The sequence below is a fragment of the Schistocerca nitens genome, chromosome 5, assembly GCF_023898315.1.
Source record: "Schistocerca nitens isolate TAMUIC-IGC-003100 chromosome 5, iqSchNite1.1, whole genome shotgun sequence".
NCBI lineage: Eukaryota > Metazoa > Arthropoda > Insecta > Orthoptera > Acrididae > Schistocerca > Schistocerca nitens.
In genome coordinates this window covers 841,839,148-841,864,509 of record NC_064618.1, presented here as the reverse complement: position 1 = coordinate 841,864,509, position 25,362 = coordinate 841,839,148, and the positions used below count along the sequence as shown (strand labels likewise).

The following is a 25,362-nucleotide window of genomic DNA, read 5'->3' as shown; positions in this document are numbered from 1 at the left end:
TCGTGACACAGCACGCGCACTGCCTGATTATCGGGATTTGAGAGCAGTGTTGTCTACCATAGCAGCAGCTCTTTCATCATCCGCCTGTAGTGCAACCGGTCGACGAAATCTTCCCAGAACGACGCCCAATTCTCTACTTCATTCGAATTTCTTCATCATGCTCTGCACAACAGGTGGAGAAAGGAGAGCCTCCGGTAATCCTTTCTGCTGGCGATATTCTAGAAGTACAGCCGCAGCATTACTGTCGTTTTGATGACACAGCTTCACCAATAATGCCCTGCTCCTCTTGTCCAGGCTCATGTTGCCACGTCGACCTAACTGCGACTCGTCACGCGTGTGAGGCTACAAATCACGGCGACTGATCATGGCACCTGATGGCCATAGCAAGAACTGGACGATGGCGTTGTGACGCATGAAAATCATGCACCTCAAACTCCGCACGCTGACGCTACCAAGTTTTGTTCTCGGACGGTAAATAGTTTCTATTATATAACGCGTTGAATAGGGAAAGCTTAATCGTAACCACCTGGTATACAGAACTGCCCAATTAATTTTGCGTCACTATTGAGCCGTGCTCTCTCCCAACTATGCGTTTCTGTGAACTTCGCAGTCTGTCTGTGTTTGGTTTCCTGCCCTTGTCGCAGTGACGTTGTGGTTCTTCTTGCATCTACGTGTGGCAGCAGTTATGTATAGCGATATTTGCGCCGTGTACCATCTTTGGTTTGGTGCATATACACTCCTGGAAATTGAAATAAGAACACCGTGAATTCATTGTCCCAGGAAGGGGAAACTTTATTGACACATTCCTGGGGTCAGATACATCACATGATCACACTGACAGAACCACAGGCACATAGACACAGGCAACAGAGCATGCACAATGTCGGCACTAGTACAGTGGATATCCACCTTTCGCAGCAATGAAGGCTGCTATTCTCCCATGGAGACGATCGTAGAGATGCTGGATGTAGTCCTGTGGAACGGCTTGCCATGCCATTTCCACCTGGCGTCTCAGTTGGACCAGCGTTCGTGCTGGACGTGCAGACCGCGTGAGACGACGCTTCATCCAGTCCCAAACATGCTCAATGGGGGACAGATCCGGAGATCTTGCTAGCCAGGGTAGTTGACTTACACCTTCTACAGCACGTTGGGTGGCACGGGATACATGCGGACGTGCATTGTCCTGTTGGAACAGCAAGTTCCCTTGCCGGTCTAGGAATGGTAGAACGATGGGTTCGATGACGGTTTGGATGTACCGTGCACTATTCAGTGTCCCCTCGATGATCACCAGTGGTGTACGGCCAGTGTAGGAGATCGCTCCCCACACCATGATGCCGGGTGTTGGCCCTGTGTGCCTCGGTCGTATGCAGCCCTGATTGTGGCGCTCACCTGCACGGCGCCAAACACGCATACGACCATCATTGGCACCAAGGCAGAAGCGACTCTCATCGCTGAAGACGACACGTCTCCATTCGTCCCTCCATTCACGCCTGTCGCGACACCACTGGAGGCGGGCTGCACGATGTTGGGGCGTGAGCGGAAGACGGCCTAACGGTGTGCGGGACCGTAGCCCAGCTTCATGGAGACGGTTGCGAATGGTCCTCGCCGATACCCCAGGAGCAACAGTGTCCCTAATTTGCTGGGAAGTGGTGGTGCGGTCCCCTACGGCACTGCGTAGGATCCTACGGTCTTGGCGTGCATCCGTGCGTCGCTGCGGTCCGGTCCCAGGTCGACGGGCACGTGCACCTTCCGCCGACCACTGGCGACAACATCTATGTACTGTGGAGACCTCACGCCCCACGTGTTGAGCAATTCAGCGGTACGTCCACCCGGCCTCCCACATGCCCACTATCCGTCAACTGCACATACGGTTCACGTCCACGCTGTCGCGGCATGCTACCAGTGTTAAAGACTGCGATGGAGCTCCGTATGCCACGGCAAACTGGCTGACACTGACGGCGGCGGTGCACAAATGCTGCGCAGCTAGCGCCATTCGACGGCCAACACCGCGGTTCCTGGTGTGTCCGCTGTGCCGTGCGTGTGATCATTGCTTGTACAGCCCTCTCGCAGTGTCCGGAGCAAGTATGGTGGGTCTGACACACCGGTGTCAATGTGTTCTTTTTTCCATTTCCAGGAGTGTAGTTTCCGGAAAGGGGGTCTGGAGTGAGTCGGTCGGTTGTTGCGGACGAGGGAAGTTTATCTCCGCGTGGTGCAGTCGGCTGGGGCCGCTGGAAGCCCCTGCGCAGTGTCGGAGCGTGTGTGGAGCTGCCCGATCGCCAGGAGCTCCGTTAAGATTTCTTGTTGGACGCCTTCAGCCATGAAAGAGCTTGCTATGTGCCACTTTGGTTGTAAAGGTTATTAAATTACAATAAATGATAATTAGAAACAGAAACTGACCTCAACCCTTGGCCCTTTCCACAATCCTATTACCTGTTCTGCCCAGCGGGTTTAGCGGGCGTCTCAACTATGACAACAGTGTGTAGAAAACTTTAAACAATCATGAAAAGAACCATACTGCATTAAAAAAAGTGAAACACCCAATAGCCGGCCGCGGTGGTCTCGCGGTTCTAGGCGCGCAGTCCGGAACCGTGCGACTGCTGCGGTCGCAGGTTCGAATCCTGCCTCGGGCATGGATGTGTGTGGTGTCCTTAGGTTAGTTAGGTTTAAGTAGTTCTAAGTTCTAGGGGACTGATGACCACAGCAGTTGAGTCCCATAGTGCTCAGAGCCATTTGAACCATTTTTTGAAACACCCAGATAAGGAGCAGGGGACGAAATCAGACTTCACAGGTTGAGATGGTACGTCGTGTTACTGCAATTATTACGAAATCGAGTGAAATTTACCAAAGGACTTCACAGTATGAACCCACTTCTGAGTATGGAGTTACCTCCTCCGGCGTGCATTCATGCAGTGATTCGGTCATAAACTCCTTCTACCTTCTCCTGAGGCAAGATGGTACACAAGTAGCCCTCCTTGATATCCTGCTGGCACTGGGGCAGAGTTGACATACAAGCTGGTCCCGCACATGCTCTATCAGAGTCAGATATGGGCATGTTGCTGGCGACGAGAGTACCTCAGCATCACGAAGACAGTTCACAGAGACATGTGCCGTATGAGAATGAGCATTATCCTGTTGAAAAATCGCACCACGGTACCACCAAACGAGTAGTGACAAGTGTGGCGACATGAAACACCTCACAGCGCCTGCTACCATGACACAAGGAGTAACACCGCTATGCCTCTCCAGGAGACCTAAAAATTGGTACTTCTCCCCAGGTCGCTGCCTTGTTCGCCGATGATGGCCGTCCGGGTTTACGCAGAATGGCGATTCATCGCTGAAGACAGTGCGGCGCCATTCATCAGCAGACCACTCCAGATGCAACCGTTAGCGTTTTGGTGTTAACGGGTGCCTACGCAAAGGACGGTAATTGGCTAGTCCAGCCGTTGCTGGCCTCCTGCCAATGGCACAGGGTGGTGCAGAACGTTGGAGGGTGTCTTTTACTCAGATGTGGGGCACAGACGTGAAAGGGTACAATGGACCTGTGACACGATATTGCGATCAGGCCACTGTCAAATCCAAATGCCCCAAAAATCTGGATGTTGCACGATTCGACCAGTCGACCAAATGGAGACCCACAGTGCGGCCTCATTCAGGTGCTGATAACCACCGATCCATACCATCAGGCGACATCTCCGTGTCCTTCACAGTGATCAGCCAACTTCTGACGCTGTTCATGTCCCTTGTGTGCCCCACCTGTTTTAATGCACTATGGTGGCCGTTCTGCCTGCACGGAGAAGTCCAATACTGACCATTTTCATACGCAGTAATAGTGCTGTAGCCCCTTTGTTAGTAATTAAACCAATCTGTAGTAATACAACGTGAGCCAGTGTCTACTCGTTCTTTCAAATAACACACAAAACCGAACCATACTATGCAAGATGGTAAATTATTCTTTTAGTGGCCACTGAGCACAAAGACAATTCTGACAAAGTGAAGTGAACCGATTGGGCACACACGAGGCTATATTTAATTTTTAATCTAAGTCAGAAATAAATTTAATTTTTATTTATTTGCTATTATGAATGCTCTGAATCACAATGAAATTAACGGAGAGGACGGTTCTATACGACTCAAATCAAGCAGCAAAATGACGCTAACACAGTTGGAAGATACCAAAAGTTGAAATGGTTCAAATGGCTCTGAGCACTATGGGACTTAACAGCGGAGGTCATCAGTCCCCCAGAACTCAGAACTACTTCAATCTGACTAACCTAAGGACATCACACACATCCATGCCCGAGGCACAATTCGAACCTGCGACCGTAGCGGTCGCGCGGTTACTGACTGAAGCGCCTAGAACCGCTCGGCCACTCCGGCCGGCAACAAAAGTTGAGGAAGATGATATTGTATGGAGCAAGTGAAACAGCTGTACAGCTCGCAAAATCAAACATAACGTTACAAGAAGGCACAAATCATAAACAACACAAGTTGTATGGGAAAGTAAGGCAGCAACGAGCTACACAGAATACGGATCACACTGCTGCAACTGTGACAATTGGAGATGATTCCCTCTCTGACAGTACAGAGTGGAACGCCCAGAATATATATTGATTCATTTGTTATCTGTATAATTAATACTTGTAACTTGTTTTCACTCTCTATTATGAAGTTTCGAATATCAATATGTGACTCAAAAGTATGACTTATAGTCTGTCCTCAAAGCAGTGTCAAATGTGATGCAGGGGAAAGAAGAAATATAATGGTAGCTGCCGGGTGAGGATGGGAAAGAAGATTAGATGATTCCTGGTACTCTGTAAGTGTGCAGCTTTCGAGCAGAACGAACATTGTCATACTGTATCCGTCATCATCATACAGGCCCAGCATCGTACTATGAATGCCTTTGGTTACACCACGTTTTAACCTCTGGTTCGCATAGCAGAGAATGTAGACGGCAGACATTACATGTATAACATACTTAGAACGACCGCTGTGCGCTGTCTCCCTGAAGTTGTCTTTCAACAACACAAAGCAAAACCACATAATACTTGCGCTCTCCTCAGTACTTCTACGAGTATGTGTACTGTACTCGAAAGCTGCCCTGGCCAGCACATTCTTCTGATGGCTTATCCACCACAAATATCTGGCCATGTGTAGCTGAACTTACAAAACATTTGACTTCCATGTCTTACACACTCATGCGTTGTTTTGATGTAGGTGTCATCTGAAGTGTATCTACTCGCCTATAATTTATAATGAACTTCGATAATATTTGTAAGAAATGCTGTAATAAAACAAATAAATAGGGAACATGAAAAAATAAGAATTTTTCATACATCGGCAAATGATAGTTTTATTACTTTTTTCCTTTGTTTCGGTAAGATCGCTTCATTGCAAATATAGTGGCGTAGATAACGGTAAATACAAATGTGTGTCTCTAAATGATAACAGAGCTCTCTTTCGAGAAAAGATGTGAAAAAAACTTCCAACTTTTTTTTTTAGATCGGAGTTCTACGATCTGTCTTCTTCTTCTTCTTCTTCTTCTTCCCGAAAGGGTAGTATGTTTGCTTGAATGCTAAGTGTATTCACTGAGTGAAAAGTATAGTTCAGATTTAATACACTGGGTGTTGAGTTTACTTATTCGCTGATCCACCACAACCCACCGGAAAAGATGTTATGTACGTGCTCTGTAATATAAATATGTGAACTAACACAAAGCATTTGGTCAGCTGCCACAGTGCATGATCAGTAGTGGTGTAAAAACGTAAATCTCTTTTATATATAGTCTCCTCTGCACAGAAATTTTAGGTGTTTGCTACCTTAATGAATAGTGAGAATGAAATTATACTTTTTCTTTTCTTTATGATGTGACCATAGGCTTAACGACAGCCATTTACGGTAGTGTAATTTCATGAAAAAAAATGGCTCTGAGCACTATGGGACTCAACTGCCGAGGTCATTAGTCCCCTAGAACTTAGAACTACTTAAACCTAACTAACCTAAGGACATCACAAACATCCATGCCCGAGGCAGGATTCGAACCTGCGACCGTAGCGGTCTTGCGGTTCCAGACTGCAGCGCCTTTAACCGCACGGCCACTTCGGCCGGCTGTAATTTCATGAGAGGCACACTAATAATACAGTCAACATACATGCCATAATTCGTATTTATTTCAACCAAAACCTTTATCTAATAAAAAGTATTAGATAAAAATTAAACTTCAGTGCCTCTGTAAAGAATATAAAAATGTACGAAAATTTATTATATCTGTAAGTAGATGCACTGAGAAGACATACTTCAAAAGCAATGTAAACCTGAAAGTTGATTGAAATATGTGAAAGTTACTTTACGCTTTTTTTTAATGCGTCTCCACCGCGAAATCTGATTCGAACCTGGCCAGTGTGCAATGGTAATTCACGTCATCGTCTACTGGCATTTTGCCCTATAAGCTACTGACATTCTCACGGAATGAGATTCTCCTTGAAATATAGTCGGACTTCGCTTTGTATAGATGCAGATTCTTCGTGAAGAGCAAGAAACTGTTTAAAAATAGTACGTAACTGGCGTACAGTCTTATTGATCACTACGTGATCCGTTTCCAACCTTAAATATGGACGAGAATTTCGTATACATTAAACGAATATCTCTCGTATCATAAAGCAAATGAGATTCTTAAGTGAATTTCATTAAACACATTTGAATGTAAATTCTGTTATTATTGACACAAAGTTCGTTGCATGATACCTAGATCTGAACACTAGGTACCAAGAGGAAGATGAAGAGAGAATAATTAATTAAACAAATGATGTGCGCCTAATAGAAGACAAATGATTTATGACTGCTCTAGTTGAGCAGTTAAGTGGCTTATTTATACTAACTTTATTTATATCATGTGTGTTGGACGAAGACAATTAAAGTTGGAAGACTACAGACCCTCCACGACATGTGGGGCGGCGGATGGAAAAATAATGTTGTTTATATAAAAGTTTGAATGTTGGAACACTTCCCGGCCGATGCACCATATGTGGGGCGGCTGGTGGAATTATTGTTGTTAATATAAATATGTTTGAATGTTCCTATTATTTAGAATGTTATTTATGCTGACCTTCGCCGTTCTCAACACTGGCTCTCTAACTACAATATTGGCTACCAGAAAGTGATTAGCAAAACGTGAAGCCTGTAATTAGAATTCCTAGTGTCCACTTCATCTGAGAATACACTTATAGTTACAGCTTATAGCTCTGAGGAATTACGAGGTTGTCCGGGATTTATAATCAAAAACGGTCGTGAAAAAAAAAAAAGAAACGTTCTGTATTCTGAAAGTCACAGATGAAAACAAAAGGATCCACACAATCTAACTAACAGAGCAGTTCAGAGCGTAATGCGCTGATGCCACTATAACTGTCCAAGTTAAATATTTAAATGAATGCTCGTCATAATTTGATGATAATGCTCATCAAACGCCACGCTAAATAATGGTAGAATGTCCGTCCCGCGGCAGCACGTGAAAATACGACATACGCAAACTGAAGATCGATAGTTAAAGTCATCCCAGAATTAACACTTCACTCGAAAATAATTTCATGGTTACGCGTATCCCGAGTAACTTAATACGGCATGCGAGGCTGTTTGTAGCAATGATACCGACGCGACGCGACTCCTGACACAGATGGCGTGCTATTCAGCGTCTGGAGAGAACTGGGGCCTTGCTTCCTCGCGCAGCGTTCTTATATATAAAGCCGCGGTGCGGACGGCTAAGGGAATGCTTGATCAAATCGGCTCTCCCGACTAGCCGCTGGGCTAGTAATGCACCACTTTAAGTTACCTAATAAATCATAGCTTCTCTTGCTGATGGCCGATGAAGCTCTTAATTTAAATGTGCATTCAGCACATAGGTAAGTAATCATAATAAAATTTTGACGTGGCTAAGTTAAATATTTTGGGCGAGAGAATTCATTTAATTACACTGCAAGCAGTAGACGAGCTCTAAACTGGCCCTTTGGAGATACGCTATCGCTATAGTTTTATAGGTATTCAAATGAAACTTCTCACATCTTCATAGTTATAGCGGATCTCCAACCTACTTAAATATAAACATCCTAGCCTTATTTATTAGCCTACTTAATCTATCTTGCTTCCTTAAGTTTTAAGACAAAAACCAGATAATATTGAATTTCAACTAAAATCTTCAATTGTGAGATCCAGAAGACTGTTTCTATTAAATATTTATGAAAAAGGAATCTGGTTATAAATTTTGAAGTCTCTAGCTCTTTTCTGTTGCGCCAATGATTTTTACAGAAAAACGTCCAAATTTCGAAAATGGCTAAAGTTATCGAACTGATATTCAACACACATTAATTTAGTATTATTCCTGACATGCCAGAAACATTTTAGGTTATTTATTTGATATTTAAAGTATTGCGCAACATTTGTGAAGTCAGAGCTAGTTACAGCGGACTGGCTGGCACACAATGGAAAGACTGATATGAATTTACTACAGCGTGAGTAGGCTGCTTCCCTACAGACTGACTGGGCCGACTGCACACATGTATGATTCGGTAACTATTTGTGGCACCTTAAGATGAACACCTCCTCTTTGAAATCGCCATGTATTAAATACCAAGTTACTGGGAACTGAGGGGATTTTTTAACTGTGCTAGTACGTTGTTAATGAACTGGTACACCAGCTCTCTCCAACCTTGAGAAGTTACAAGCCTCTTTCGGCTCCTCTCATATCACGTTTTTATATGTTATCATTTTATCAATGTGTCTCAGCGCGGTGGGGCCGAGAACGCTCATTGCTGCGAATGAAACCAGTAATGAGGACTCTGATTTTTATTTGAGATATTTCAACTGATGCTGCGGCTTCGCTCACTCTTATGCCCTTCTTCTTTTGGTGAGCTGGGCTTGGACTAGGGCTACCGGCATTGAATCTGGCATAAAAACGTGAGGTCAGGCCGGGCAAGGTTTCCCGTGAATAGAAGAGCGAGAGGACAACAGTATGTGCCGGCTCGTGGTCGTTTCATTAGGCGAGCGCGGCCTTCTGGAGCCAGCATTTCATAGATGTTTGCCGCCTAGCCTTAGCCTGACCGACGCTAGGTGTTAGCATTGTTTCCACTGGTTCTCCGAATCTGGGGTCTTAAGCCAAGGGACGCCCGACATAAAGTCGCCTACCGTCGTTTTTACCGGCGGATTTCATGGCTGCTTTCGTATGTCCTGCGAAATGCAGAGAGTTGACTGGGCAACTCAAGAGGACGCGATCTGATGTCACAGAGCGCTACTCAGAATCGGCGCCAACGCCCATTATAGGTACAAAAAATATTGCTTTCCAGCTTGGTGAGATTTTGCGGAGCGTACTGATGACAGATGATTGGCGTATTTTACCGTGGCCTCCTACGATTGGAAACATTCGAGCGCGATGTGGTGGCGAAGCACTAGTGTTTGGTGTCGGTGTGCTGTGCACGAGATAGGAAGTCTCCGCTGGACCGCCAGGGAGAACAGGTGTACTGATAGTGTACTCTCCTGGAGATACTCTTGCGCAGCCTTAGAAGTAACACTGTCTCGGTGAGCTGTAACTTTACCTTCTTTCCAGAATTATTGTCATCGGGTGTTATCCACTGTCATTGATCTTGAGAGAGCCCATCGACATTCTGGCGCACATTCGGGACTTGCAGCACCTCTGTTGACTGACCCAATCATAACAGACTACCGTATTCTATATTTCAGAGTGGGTGCCCCTTTTAAAAACCGCCAACTACTTATTCTCAACACCATTATTTTGTGCAGTCTTTCTGTTACAGCACTGTTCAGTGAATCGCAAATTTACATGTTTATCAGATAAAATAAATCTCTATGTGATATTTAGTTCGTTTATCATTTCATAGGGAGATTGTAGATTTCAGTTCCTACCCATTTCTTATAACTGTAGAGCACAGAGATCGATTAGTAACTTTTAAATTGTAGAGTATGTCCAACTTTTTACTTCTCAGCTTCCGGGTCGTTTTATTAATTCTCTTAGAATTTATTTCTCCATTGTGTATAAAGGGGGGTGGGGTTTATAGCCCTACCTCCACTATTGTAATTTAGTATGCTTTTACCTAAATAACAGGAAACACTGTCTCTATGTTGTCACGTATTCTATACACCAACAGAACAAATAGTCCTGTTACAGGAAAAGCCACGTATAACCCTCTTACTAAAATTTATTTTAGTTTCCAAATGAAGTACACTATGGCAGGATAGCCCTGTTAATAGGGAAAGCTAATCAGTGGAGTTACCCTTTTTACAGGATTTGACCGTGTGTTGTGACTAATGGGTAAGCATGTCAGACTATTCAATTCGTTTCCCAATATTTTACCCAGAGGTTAAATATAAACGCAGTATTATATTATACTGATTATATTACATTATACTGAAGCGAGAACAACTCAGTTCCAAGTTCATTTAGTGGTTTAAAAAATATACTAATGGTCGCCAGCCTATCCAGACAAAGAAAAAGTGAAGTATTGGAAAAGCAGAAGTATGAATTTTGCTTACTTTCTTCCTAATGTTTAACTTTATTCCTACGGTTTCAGTTTCTTCCTACTTTTTAACTGCCGCGCGGAGTAGCCGCACGATTACAGGCGCCATGTCTGACAGAGCAGCCCCTCCCGCCGGAGGTTCGAGTTCCATCGGGTATGGGTGTGTGTATTGTTCTTAACATAGGTCTAGGGACCGATGACCTCTGCAGTTTGGTCCCTTAAGAACTCACACACATTTGAACGTACTGTTGAACTTGGTTCTTCAAAAAAATATTACTCCAAGTACACAATGTTGGTGTAGACACTGGAATTTCTGTTTGACTACTACACCCTTATACATTACGTTTTTAAAAGTAGATAATTTCAGGGACGTAGAAACAATTTTGCCTAGGGGTACAGCCCCGGGAGTAGACAACATTCCATTAGAACTACTGACGCCCTTGGGAGAGCCAGTCCTGATAAAACTCTACCATCTGGTGAGCAAGATGTATGAGACGGGCGAAATACCCTCAGACTTCAAGAAGAATATAATAATTCCAATCCCAAAGAAAGCAGGTGTTGACAGATGTGAAAATTACCGAACTATCAGTTTAATAAGTCACAGCTGCAAAATACTAACACGAATTCTTTACAGACGAATGGAAAAACTGGTAGAAGCCGACCTCGGGGAAGAGCAGTTTGGATTCCGTAGAAATGTTGGAACACTTGAGGCAATACTAACCTTACGACTTACCTTAGAAGAAAGATTAAGAAAAGGCAAACCTACGTTTCTAGCATTTGTAGACTTAGAGAAAGCTTTTGACAATGTTAACTGGAATACTCTCTTTCAAATTCTGAAGGTGGCAGGGGTAAAATACAGGGAGCGAAAGGCTGTTTACAATTTGTACAGAAACCAGATGGCAGTTATAAGAGTCGAGGGGCATGAAAGGTAAGCAGTGGTTGGGAAAGGAGTGAGACAGGGTTGTAGCCTCTCCCCGATGTTATTCAATCTGTATATTGAGCAAGCAGTAAAGGAAACAAAAGAAAAATTCGGAGTAGGTATTAAAATTCATGGAGAAGAAGTAAAAACTTTGAGTGAGGTTTGCCGATGACATTGTAATTCTGTCAGAGACAGCAAAGGACTTGGAAGAGCAGTTGAACGGAATGGACAGTGTCTTGAAAGGAGGATATAAGATGAACATCAACAAAAGCAAAACGAGGATAATGGAATGTAGTCAAATTAAATCGGGTGATGCTGAGGGAATTAGATTAGGAAATGAGACACTTAAAGTAGTAAAGGAGTTTTGCTATTTAGGGAGTAAAATAACTGATGATGGTCGAAGTAGAGAGGAAATAAAATGTGGACTGGCAATGGCAAGGAAATCGTTTGTGAAGAAGAGAAATTTGTTAATATCGGGTATAGATTTAAGTATCAGGAAGCCGTTTCTGAAAGTATTTGTATGGAGTGTAGCCATGTATGGAAGTGAAACATGGACGATAACTAGTTTGAACAAGAAGAGAATAGAAGCTTTCGAAATGTGGTGCTACAGAAGATTGCTGAAGATTAGATGGGTAGATCACATAACTAATGAGGAGGTATCGAATAGAATTGGGGAGAAGAAGAGTTTGTGGCACAACTTGACAAGAAGAAGGGACCGGTTGGTAGGACATCAGGGGATCACAAATTTAGCATTGGAGGGCAGCGTGGAGGGTAAAAATTGTAGAGGGAGACCAAGAGATGAATACACTAAGCAGATTCAGAAGGATTTAGGTTGCCTTAAGTACTGGGAGATGAAGAAACTTGCACAGGATAGAGTAACATGGAGAGCTGCATCGAACCAGTCTCAGGACTGAAGACCACAATAACAACAACAACAACCTTAAGAAAAGTATTTTTCATAATAAAGAAACTTAAATACTACAATACTTAGATACTAAAGCACACACATATTATACTGAACATTTAAGTTCAAGAAAACCTCTTTCTTACTGAAATTTACTTCCAAAAGCTATTATTCTTGGAATTAACGCTGTATAGTCATTTAACAGAGTCTAGTAATTTGTTTACACTCTGACTGAATGTTACTGAAATGAACTTTTACTATAACGCTTTGCAATAAAGAAAAAAAAAAGAAAAAAAATGAAATGGTGGCTCTTTATGTTAACTTGAGCTTCATAACTCTGTAAAGTAAGATACTCGGATTCATTAAACACCAGGAAGTAACCCTGTATAGATGTATGATTAGGATGACATAACAGGGTGAACCACTTTGTTTAAAGTTGAAGAACGATTTCGTGCGGTAGCGTTCTCGCTTCCCACGCCCGGGTTCCCGGGTTCGATTCCCGGCGGGGTCAGGGATTTTCTCTGCCTCGTGATGGCTGGGTGTTGTGTGCTGTCCTTAGGTTAGTTAGTTTTAAGTAGTTCTAAGTTCTAGGGGACTGATGATCATAGATGTTAAGTTACATAGTGCTCAGAGCCATTTTTTGAAGAACGATTATTAAAAACACAGTTTAAATTAATGCTTCACACTGTACAAAAATAAATTTACTAAAGAAAAGTCTTATCTGATGGCTGTAGGCTTAGGTGTGGGGATCACTTATAGCGGCTACAGCATCCACAGTACAGCCTGCAAGTCTCTTGCTGTATGGGCTCAATTTCTCTTCTTGGCGTCGTTAAGTTCTACATACAGTAGCCCAAGAACTCACAGCAATGGCGTAAGCCGTTTGCAGTCTCCTTTGGAGCTGTTTTGTGGGAATTTGCAGGCAAAGCTTGTCCTGCAGCACAAAGGTGTTGCCTCAATCACTGCTGCCTACAGACTGTGTGACTTACTTCCCGCGCTTGCTCTAGGTAGCGCGCCAATTCACCCTTGCCTCCTTTTCCACTTCCCAGAGCCCCTTTCATTTCAAACAAAAGCAGACCTGTTTCTTATATTGTTGCTAGCATGATCATTTCTCAAACTGACAAATTTACATTAACGTGGACAATTTATACACACAAATATTTTTAAATTCGAAAAGTCATCAGAAAATTATTTAAAGTAAGAAACAATTGACATAGTATTTTACATCCATTACTCACATACAATATAAAGAACTTCAGTCTCCAGTATAACACATTTTACTCTACATATACAGAAAATATAGTACCAATATGCAAAAATTTCAAATAAGAAAATTATAAAAGTTTAAATGACCCATAAGCAAATATTGTTACAGGTTGAGTACATGAGCAGCTGTGATACAGATTCAGTAGAAACGAAGTGTTACACACACGTTTCCACCACAATACCTCCCGTAATATGCCGAACCTGGACTTTCTTTGAACGCTAAGAGGCTGTCTGTAATCAATTAATAGCTTTTATTGGATTAAAAAATCATAATTTTATCATTTCAAGCTGATATTAAATCCCGCAACAGTTTAAACAGCTTCGCAAATATACTAACCACTGTGTTTTCTTTCCAATGCCTTTAGCTATTTCAATTATTTTTGGTTCATTTGTTTTGACCATTGGTGGTGTTTCCATTGAGCCATCAATGTTTTGGAGGGGATATGAACATGCAACCCGTGTTGTGGATTAATTTTAGTAGTTTATGAAATGTTTTATTTTGTTTTAATTATGTGTTGGGTGTCGTACGAAGTAGTTCCTTTTCTTTGCTTTCGTGAATGATAGCACATAGCAAAGCAAGATTGTCACTATACAAAAGTAAAGTATAGGCAGGCCTAGTACTATAAAGTCTGCAGAGAATAGGGACAGAAATGAGCTGGGAGATGAGATGGTATATTTTCCCATGGGACAGGGAGCTATGAACAGCAGAGAAAGGAAGTATTCAGGTAAAGGTCGTGAGGGGTCGTACTAAATAAACAATGTGAGGATGAAGACACGGTCGAACACGAAAGTCTCGCGGATGTTACAGTCCACACCAGTAACGACAAAGATGAAAGAGAATATAGGAAAATCCTACCATGTCGGTTCAATAGCGCACATGAATCCCATGTTATGTCACCAGCAGGAGGTACACAGCAGGAGCAGAAGCCGAAATCGCTCCTACAAATTCTGAAAGAGTGATGGAAGCACAAAGAAAAGTGAGCAGGAAGTTCAGGAATTAAAAAGGAAACGCGAAGAGGCAGAATGGAAGAGGGAGGAACACAGACACAGAAGTTCAGTAATCTACTGAGCAAAATCGATTAGCACGTGAAACGTCCCCTTACAAAAATTAATGAATGACTGTGCTGATAAACCTCTTACATTATTTGATTTTGAAACAGCTGAGCAGAACTGAACGTACTCAGACATTACTCTCTTTACTTATTCTGATCAACATTAAACTGACACACAATATTTTTAGCGCAACGCAATATGACTTTCAAAAATCCCTACAAAAGAATGGCCCTGACTAACATTAACCTATACGTTTCACAAATAACTTACCTCACAAAAATCTTCGTTACTCGAACTACCACCGCCAGCAATACAGCGAGCGCCACTACTGCCAGCTAAATAAAAGATTCTAACTACTGAAGGCACTAACTATTGATAGGAATAGTTATCAAATGAAAGATTTTGATAGAGAACAAACAATGTATTTACCTTAATAGTGTTCAAAAGTCATAATATATATAGCAGTTCATGACATCCAGTCTTACAAATTTACCGTCTCTGATGGACACACGTCCAGATCATCCGCTCTCAAAACTCCGCCATCTCTCTCCCCACATCCACCACTGCTGGCGGCTCACCTCCAACCGCGCAACGCTACGCGCTGTTAACAGCCAACTGCCCAACACTACAATAGCAAATTCCAACAATGCCAACCAGCCACTGACTGCACACAGCACAGCCAGTGATTTTCATACAGAGCGCTAGGTGGCGGTGGCGTTACCAATATAAGAACCTAAACAGCCTACTTACACACGTTACAGAAGTAGGAAGGACTGGCACTGAAACGAGGCAGACTGCTTCAGTTGCGAAGAGAGAGGCTGCGGTAGCAAGAGGAGAAGGGACAGGCGCCAAGAAAGCAGCAGGCACTACAAATATCTGTGCCACACTGGCCAGGCGTACTGCAAATAGCAATACCTTCGTCATAAGAGGGGGACAAAAAGTGATTACGGGGAATTCACAAAGGTCCAACAGGGTAGAGGAATGGCTTGTTTGCCTAGAGCAGGAGTTACAAAAGGTCACCTCGCATTCAAATGGAAGGGAAGTGGCACATAGTGTTAGTATCACGAAGCTCGCTATGCGAGGAGTCAACGCGAGAAAACGCGCCACAGGTCACACGCTCCAGGACGGAAACCGATCTCTCGCATAATTGCAGCCTGCTTAGGACGTGTAGTACGGAGTTCAAGCACCAAAGTGGCGCAGCAGCTGTCGGTTACAGCACTCGACATGAAAACCCGGGGCATATGTAACACACTAGAATGTCTAATTCTGGCTTAACCACAAGCGCTCGAGGGGAACCGGCGTTTGATTACAACAACTTTGTCTCAGTACTAAAATTCCAGAATCTCCGTGAGAATGGAAGTCCACTTCACCCCAACGTCTGTCTGTTTCAATTCAATCATTTGTTGGATGGCCATTGGAGGCAAAGTTAGGATTTCTCTGTGGACATCCCGTGGGCCTAGAAGCAAAAAAAAAAAAAAAAAAATCCGCAGAGTAGCGGCAGCCTGTCGCTATTGTCAAGAACTAAAGGAAGCGTTTCTCGGGACATATTTCTCGTGGGAGATGCATGCGAGAACAAAACAGTAAATTATTCTATCGAGACATTCGAAGAACTTAATAAAAAGCCAGTTCTTAGACGCACCCTTTAATGAGAGCGAGGTAATTAGATTTTGCTTCTGAAAACTACCGTGTAGTTATCAGAAATTACTGGCAGGAAAGTGTGCGATGGACAGCGAATCAATTAAGTGCCTACTTGGTCAGCTGGAGCGCATATTTGACTTATAATCTTTGCGAGAACGAAAGTGAGAACAGAATGCGAAGTCCAGGTCCTAATAGAAATAATGGCAGAAGAAATGAGAGGGATGGTCAGTCGGGAAGACAAGAATACCGTGGACAAAATTCTGAGTGAAGAGGAAATGTGTGGTATTGAGGCGTAAAGTGAAAGCGCCGGCACACCAGTCGGAAAAGAGAGAGCATAGAGAGCTGTGGAGAAGTTGTCAGCCACTTGCACGCTGACCGAGTCCTCTCCAGGACGACAACTCGATGGCAGCAACCTCTACGGGAAGAGGACGTAAGTGCCGTGCCGACTAGTAGCGGCCCACTTCTACAGCAGCATCAAGATCAGGCACTTCAAGACCAGCGACTTTGGAATTGTATATACTGAAGAGATTTTTTATTTGCATGTCGCCCTTTGTTTATCGTTGTTCATTTCGTAGTAAAACTCATTAATATGATTTGTTTGAATTGTTTGTATAGCGATCCGAAGGCAGGTTTCCTAGACTCCTCATATCCCACCGGTAGCGATTCGTAAGAGGAAATAACGAGTGACACTATGACCGGAACTTCCGGGAAACAGATCAAGGTCATGAGGGAGAGGAGGAGGTCGAAGTCTGGGGACCGAACACCACAAACCAACAGTGGGGTCGCAGCCCGACAAGAAATTGGCGCCAGGGTCGTGCAGAGAGAACTCAGCGCAATCCCGCAACTGTTATAGAACCGAGTCGAATACACGTGTTTGATTACGAGGACATATCGGAGATTTTGCTGGAGGAACAAGGAGTGTTAACACGACAGGAACTTGGCCCAGTGGCCACTGTCACAATATTAGGGGTGCGACTGCACGGTATTCTGGACAGTAGCAGCCGTGTTCCTGCTATTTCCGAAGCAGCACACCAGCGTTGTTCCAAGAAAAGGAGTTGGCCAACACTGGCCAGGAAAAGGACGAAACTAAAAGGGGCTCTATAAATGATGACTAACTGACAACCTCAGCTGCTGACAGGTGTTGTTGTTATACCTCGATGTGGACAGCTGAAAATGTGTGCCCCGACCGGGACTCGAACCCGGGATCTCCTGCTTACATGGCAGACGCTCTAACCATCTGAGCCACCGAGGACACAGATGAGTAGCGCGACTGCAGGGACTTATCCCTTCCACGCTTCCCGTGAGACTCACATTCCCAACTGTCCACAATTCTACATATGTATTGTACCTTATAGACATTTGCCCAATACAATACATATGTAGAATTGTGGACAGTTGGGAATGTGAGTCTCACGGGAAGCGTGGAAGGGATAAGTCCCTGCAGTCGCGCTATTGATCTGTGTCCTCGGTGGCTCAGATGGTTAGAGCGTCTGCCATGTAAGCAGGAGATCCCGGGTTCGAGTCCCGGTCGGGGCACACATTTTCAGCTGTCCACATCGAGGTATAACAACAACACCTGTCAGCAGCTGAGGTTGTCAGTTAGTCATCATTTATTTCAGGGAAAAGCTGCACGGTCATCAACAATAACTGTTCTTTCGAGAACAAGTTACTGTCTTTGTATAAAAGGGGCTCTGCCAGGGAAATGTATGGAAGTAAACATGCAGGCTAGGTTAGAGTTCATGTGTCAAGGACACAATCTAGAAACCAGCTTCGTGATCGTGCCGAAATTGACAATAGACACAATAATAGGAACGAATTTTTTGAGTGAATGCCAAGCTATTCTTGATCTTCGAAGAGAGGAAATTGTGTTACACAAGGCTACAAATATTTATGTTAGATTCGAAGAGCAGGTTACACAAGCACAACTTCAAGTCAACTGTGTCAGACTTAACCACATGGATTGTCATAATGGAAAAGACCCCACCATCTGAACAACTGTCTGCAGAAGATAAAGGAAACAGGAGGAAGCAGTGAGCAGAGAAATTAGAGAGGTGACAGAAAACAAAGTAAAAATTTTACAGTGTCTATTGAACTAGACATGGGCTGGCCTCAGATATTAGAAGAGCTTCTCCCCAACGTTTTTGCTCACTAGATCTCTGGTCAAGCTTCTGGCAGATTGAGCTCGATCCCAAATATACGACATTTCTTGCCTTTGGCAAGTGTTATCGATTTTGCAGACCGTCATTCGGCCTAACATATCGTCTGCCGCATTTATCTGAAGCCTTGATGGCACTCTCAGTGAATTTCTGAAATGGCACGTAACAGCTTACATCGACTATCTTCTGATAGCCGAAAAGACGTGGTAGCAACAAATGCGGCTCTGAAAGAACAGCTCCACACCTTCAGTGAGTACGGTACCACAGTAAATTTTCAAAAATCGACCTTCAGGACTTTGTCTGTAAGGTTTCTAGGTCGCATCATAACGTGCCCAAAACCTAATATTGAGAAGATAGAGGCGACTGCAAATTTCGAAAGACCTATAAGCAAAAGACAACTAAGAGGCTTTCTCGGAATAAAAAATTTCTACAATCGTTATATTCGCGTGGACAAAGTAGGCACCGTGTGAATCAGTTAACAGGAAAGAAAAATGCATGGCACTGCGATGAAACGGTGGAGAGCGAGTTTCGGGCTTTGAAGTCGGCACTGCTGGAAGCGCCAGTACCCTCCCTCACCAATATGGGAGAGGATATCTGTACGGCCACGGATTCGTCATATGAGGGATTGGGAATGATTGTTTCCTGGGACTAAATCGAGAGTGGAAAACATGTGGAAAACCACATTTGCGAGCAGAGTGCTGAATGCTGTGACTGAACTGGCGGCATTCGCGATCGTGTGGCTGTTTGAAAAGGTCAATTTCTTTTAATTTTAAAGAAAAACCAGAGTCTATGCAGATCACATGGCCCTAGAATTCTTGCTTACAGTAAAATTAACCCATGAAAACCTCATACGATGGGAAATTTACCTGCTGCTATGTAATTTCACTGTTGAATATTTAGATGGCATTAAGAAGAAAAATAGCGGATGCCTTATCACATTCTCCTATTGGCTTGCAGAGCAATTTCACCGACGATCTTGAGGACAATCACTTTAGCCTGTATTACACGAGGAAAGGTGCTTAGAAAACTTTGTGACCTGTAATATAAGGGAAGATAAGAAAGAACCGGAGAAGGATCTGGACTTGTTAAGGCTCAAGGAAAGATCGAAACCAAGCTGCCATTCGACAATTCTACCTACTAAGGAAAGGAGTTCTCTTCCACAGAAGTAACGTAGGAGAAGAGCAGTGTTGATTGTGTCTCCCTGAACGTCAAGTTAACAAAGTGATGTGGCAACCCTCTTAAGCTATGGGCCTCTCGGACCGAGAAAGTGCTTCTTGAAACTGGAATGACTCGGCTCCCAGCAAACTAAGGCACACCGTGACCTCAGATCTACTGGGACCGTTACAAACGATACGGTGATTTTATAATTATGTCCTTGTTTTCGTCGAACCAACCTCAAAGTTTGTCATCTTCTCACCACTAAAAAGGTTACAGGATTAATGGTGTCACGAGCGCTATGTAAATGTTTCCTGCCACATTTGGGGCACATGGAGAGAATGATGTCCGGTAATGGGGCACAATACAAGTCAAGAAGATGGAAAGAGACACTGAGAAGGCACAAGATTGGGCCAATTTTTGTCTCATCCCACTATCCGAGTTCGAATTAGAACAAACGAGTGACAAAAGAGATACGAACCCTTTGTCGGTTGTACTACAACAAGTCTCACATTTCTTGGGACTTCTTCCTCAAAGATGCCCAGAATTTCATTAATGAGGCGTCTCATGGGATCCCGAAGCTAGTGTCAGTTATGGTACTTAAGTATCGACAACCAAAGGACCTCGTTAGGAGGCGTGTACAGCGCTGGAAAATTGTTGAACAAGTTCTCCAGGGGATTCAGTCAGCTGCTCGGAGCATGAAGGAACGCGCTGACAAGAAAGCGCAAGAACGAGAATTTTACGCTGGACAGAAAATATTGGTGAAATAATTTCAGTAGTCCAACAAACAGAAGCTGAAATGTCAGAAATTCTTTTCTGTATATAACAGACCATGCCAAATACTGAGGATTGCCCACCAAGTTGTAATAGAATGATGACGTCAAAGACCAAGAAATCAAGTGTCCTGCACCATGTTTCACACATTAAGCCATTTGCAGAATAGTTTAGTCTAAAGGACTGATTTACATAACGAAGATATATATGTAGTATTGCATTTTAGTCTGTTGCGTGTGATTTTGTGAATGCCGGATAATGCCAACCATCCACGGTGTGCATGAAGCTAGTGTATTCCTGCACTGATGAAATGTCAATGTGTCGCTCCTCTCTCAGTGTGTCCAACTTTCTTCTGCATGGGAGAGTCAGCAACCTTCCTAGGCAACAGGTGATCCAACTGTACCTTTCTGTGCCTCGATTTTTTACCACTTCTATAATTGTAACGATGTTTGGGAGGAGCTTGCTGTATGCATACTGAAGGAGGCTTTGGGCTCACCGTATGAGCGTTGCCCCACATTGTTGGCTGTGTGTGTTCATCGTTTTTGTTTTGGGCACGCCGTAGTTGCGCTGTGCCACGTTTCAGTAGAGTTTTGGCCACGCCATAATTGCATAGCACCACACATTCGAGCGTTTTGGTCTTCGAGGCGTTTGATGTTGATCTGGCCGCCATGACCGCCCATCGCACTGTTGATGGGCACATCTTCTAGGGAGTAGCGAGTTACTCACGAGAGAGAATGTCACACCCATGAAAGTGAGCACTCGACATATAGCGTGAGCAATGGAAAGCAATACGACAGCAGTTCCTCAGAAAGTTGAGGATTATGGGTTTGGCCGCATGACAGGCAAACAGAACTGAAAGTTCACATTCACAGCATGCTACTTGCATATATAAAGTAGTTGCAGCAATGTTACATCCTAACATATACGAGGGGTATTCGAAAAGTCCGTGCGAAGTCCGAGAGATGGCACCACCGGCGCGTATCTAGGTCATGTTTAGTTAGTAGCATCTTTGGAACGAACGCACACCAAGTTTCAGCAATATTGGTCTATTTCTTTATGATTCGCATTCGTGTGAATCAAGGATGTCGGGTGATTGTCAAAAAATGGACGAAAAAAAAATTTCGTGTGGTGATTAAACATTACTTTACGAAAGGCAAAACGCTTCAGGAAATAAACATTATGGTGACCCTGCAGCTTCGATTAGAACAGTTTGTAAGTGGTTTCAAAATTTTCGGAATGGCCATATGGACACAAATGATGCTGAACTTTCTGGACGCACTGTGGAGGTTACGACTCCAGAAATCATTGATAAAATCCATGATATGGTGATGGATGACAGAAGAGTTAAGGTGCTTGAGATTGCTAGTGCTGTGGGTATCTCGAATGAACGGGTACATAATATTTTGCATAAACATTTGGACATGAGAAAGCTATCAGCAAGATGGGTTCCGCGATTGCTCACGCTTGACCAAAATCGGAATCGTATGAAGTGTTGCGAGGATGGTTTGCAGCTGTTCAGGAAGAATCCGCAGGACTTTAAGCATTGTTTTGTCACTGTGGATGAAACATGGATACATTACTATGCTCCTGATACCAAACAACAATCTAAACAATCGGTTACCAAGGGAGAATCTGCACCGAAAAAGGCGAAGACCATTCCTTCGGCCGGAAAGGTTTATGGCGACTGTCTTTTGGGATTCGCAAGGGATAATCCTCATCGACAATCTGAAAAAGGGTAAAACTATTACAGGTGCATATTATTCATCGTCATTGGACCGTTTGAAAACTCAGCTAGAAGAAAAATGCCGACGATTGGGCCGCAAAAAAGTCCTTTTCCATCAAGACAATGCACCAGCACACACCTCAGCAGTTGTGGTCGCAAAATTAATGGAAATAGGATTCCAACTCATTTCACATCCCCCCTATTCTCCAGAATTCTATTTCATCCCCAATTTGAAGAAATGGCTGGCGGGACAAAGATTTTATTCAAAAGAGCAGGTGATTGCAGCAACTAATACCTATTTTGCAGACTTGGAAATTGCTGTTATTCGGAAGGGATCAACAAATCAGAACAGCATTGGACGAAGTGTATAAGTCTGAAAGGAGGCTATGTCGAAAAATAAAAAAGGTTTGCCCCAAACACGTAAGTAGTTTTTATTTTTGCACGGACTTTTCAAACGCCCCTCGTACGACTGTGAGATCTACTTCCGTCCAAAGCCGATTGCGTGAGTTGCAGAGGACACAGTGTTTTGCAAAGAACTGAGTGAAAGCGGTCGACTCACCACGAGGAAAAGAAGCAAAATATAGCACGGCCATATCAGGTCAACACACCACCGAAGGATCGGTAACCAGGGTATAGATAATATGTTAAACATAGGTTCTTGTTTCACTTTGCTTTATTACTGCGACCGCAAATGTTTTATCTATTAATCATTTACTTTTGTTTTATATTGTTTGCGTGTACATGCTCCAAGCAGTTCACAGGAAACACAACACGACACCTCCGAAGACTGTCACGGCGGTGAATTACCATCATAGTCTGTAGTTAGTTAGGTTAATGGTAGTGAATCAGCATTTCTTTATTTACTATTAAAAACAGTCTTGATCACGATTTATTTATCAAGGTGTCCGGTTTAGACCACTACTGAGGTCTTCTTCAGATCATTTAGGTACCCCTTTCTGTTGGAGAATCACTACTAGTGATTCTCCAACAGAAAGAGGTTCCCACTCAATGGTCTGAAGATGACCACAATAGTGGTCGAAACCGGTCACCTTGATAAATAAATCGTGATGAAGACTGTTTTTAATAGTAAATATTTGCCCTTCTTTGTTGATGGGCAGAATGTAATTAGAGGTCATATCTAGTAATTAAATGGTAACTTATGGGTCTGTTGATTTTTAAATTATCTTCCAGAGCATACTTCCTATTTGTCATTCTGTCAGATAATGTGTTATAGAGATAGATGGGCTCAATACGCTAAGATAGTTTATACAATTTTCAGCTCAAAATGAGACGTCAACGGATCACGCAGTTAGTACCTTTGTAATTGTTTGTTCCATTACATTTTAACTGTAAACACTTTACTTTCCCAGTGATTGTCTGCTGTATTGTACTATTAGATTGATGCCGTTATTTTGTAAGAATATAATGTAGTATAAAACTGTTGAGGAGAGAAACCAATGGAGAACTGTTTAGTATTGTGCAGATGGAGTACAGCGGCAGGCAATCGCGTAGACTGCAGGGTTGCTTCGGGAGGACTTCGACTACGAAGGACAGCCACAGGGAGCAGGGCAGGGCCATTAACCCGGCAGGTGACCGGCAGCTCACTACACCACTTTGCCGCTGGAGGTATTAGCAGCGCGTGGCAGCCGAGCGGCATCGAGATTTGGCGCGGCAACTTACCTCAGCCACACGCCCACAGATCGGCCAGCACAAGGAGAAGAACCCTGCAGCGGCAACTGCCGTGTTCACCGAGGCCGTCATGACACACACCTTGGCACCAGGGCGAGTGAGGTAATGGTGACCGGAAATGCCTCAGTGAGGTGGTGGTGACAACCTGGTGGAAGCGGCTCATCGACGGCAATGGCAGCACGGGGCGACGAAGAGAATAGTTCTAGTGCCGTTCTAATGTCTGGCACTGGTTCTAGTATTTTTTGAGTTCTTGCAACTCACACAGTTGGGCAGAGTGCGTGTTCCTCCTATGGTGTTGGGGACTGCACAGCTTTTCTCCTCTCCAAGTTAGAAAAGAGCAAATGTCCATATGAAGATCGATTTACTGACCTTCTTCAATTGACAATGGATGAATTCGACAGGTCTGTGGGTTCAATAACAATATTGACCAATCCTTATGACCTTGATCTGAGCAAGACCATCCTAACTGTCGTCAGACAGCCAATATATAGACCTGCTGAAAAGCCCTGAATGTGGCGGTCCTCAAAGACAATAAGAGCTCTACTTGTATGCTGAGCTATCGACATCAGGAGCCTCTTGGTCCAACAAATGGCGCCCTACCCATCCTGAACGGTGTCTGGAGCTGCTTTTTGTTACCGCTCCATCCACCTGTTATTGAGGGTCATCCGACGTAGCATTTTCCACTGGTCAGAGCTTTCCAGCAGACATGAAAATGCCTACAACAGCCCATATTGCCCACTCAGCAGACTCCTGCAGAGGAGTCCATGTCTTCAGTGTGATGAGAAGTGCTAGCATGTGATGCTTCCCATAAGATGGCTGTGTTTAAGAGGCCCCAGTCCTGAACCACAATAAACCTTCCCATAATTTCTCCCCAAGCTTAAGATTCCATTTTCTTATTTTAATTTCAACATGTTATACGTCATCCGTTGTTTAATAGAAAAGGGACCACTCACTCACAAACTTATTTAGTCAACGTAGTAATTTATCCCAGTGAACAAGACATTTCATCACTTTTTATACAACATTTTAAATGAATTTTGTCTAGGTAAATGTACGTATGTCCATATTTCACATTATCCACTCAAACTGATTTGTGTAATATCCTATACAATGTTATTTTTCAATTAAAAATTTACCGAATGTCACGGGAATTGTGTATCACATTTAAAATCACCATATTTATGCATATGAGTGAGGGATGTCTGCTACTACAAATGTATGGTAACTGGTTGCATATGAGATGAGAGGGCCATCAGTTATCTATCAGCCTTGTACAAGTCGTACTACTTGATCGCGGAAACAGTATGAGAGAGTGTATAAAAAATATTGTCTACCATTTCGCTTTTATGGAAGAGTGTGATTGTGTCTGAGTTTGGCACCAGTCATTGAATTTTAACTTTCTAAACCGTAAATGTGAAGGCTGCAAAGATAATGTGTTCGAGTTGCTGATCGCAGCTTTTAGCATGGCCCTCTGACCTGTTTACAACGTTTACGTGAATGTGTGATTACCTCTGCGGATAACGTAGCAGTCCCTGAGTGTGTTTCTGTGTTGGGTGTGGTTTATTAACAAT

The 25,362-nt window shown here is 43.4% G+C and overlaps 2 non-coding genes across 2 annotated transcripts; one reads left to right on the top strand and one right to left on the bottom strand.

Moving 5' to 3' along the window:
* Positions 1-17,472: 17,472 nt before the first annotated feature.
* On the bottom strand, positions 17,473-17,546 carry Trnat-ugu (transfer RNA threonine (anticodon UGU)). The gene has a single exon. It is a non-coding gene; the product is annotated as a tRNA-Thr (tRNA).
* A 210-nt stretch (positions 17,547-17,756) lies between these two features.
* Positions 17,757-17,830, top strand: Trnat-ugu (transfer RNA threonine (anticodon UGU)). Its single transcript has one exon. It is a non-coding gene; the product is annotated as a tRNA-Thr (tRNA).
* The last annotated feature ends 7,532 nt before the right edge of the window (positions 17,831-25,362 follow it).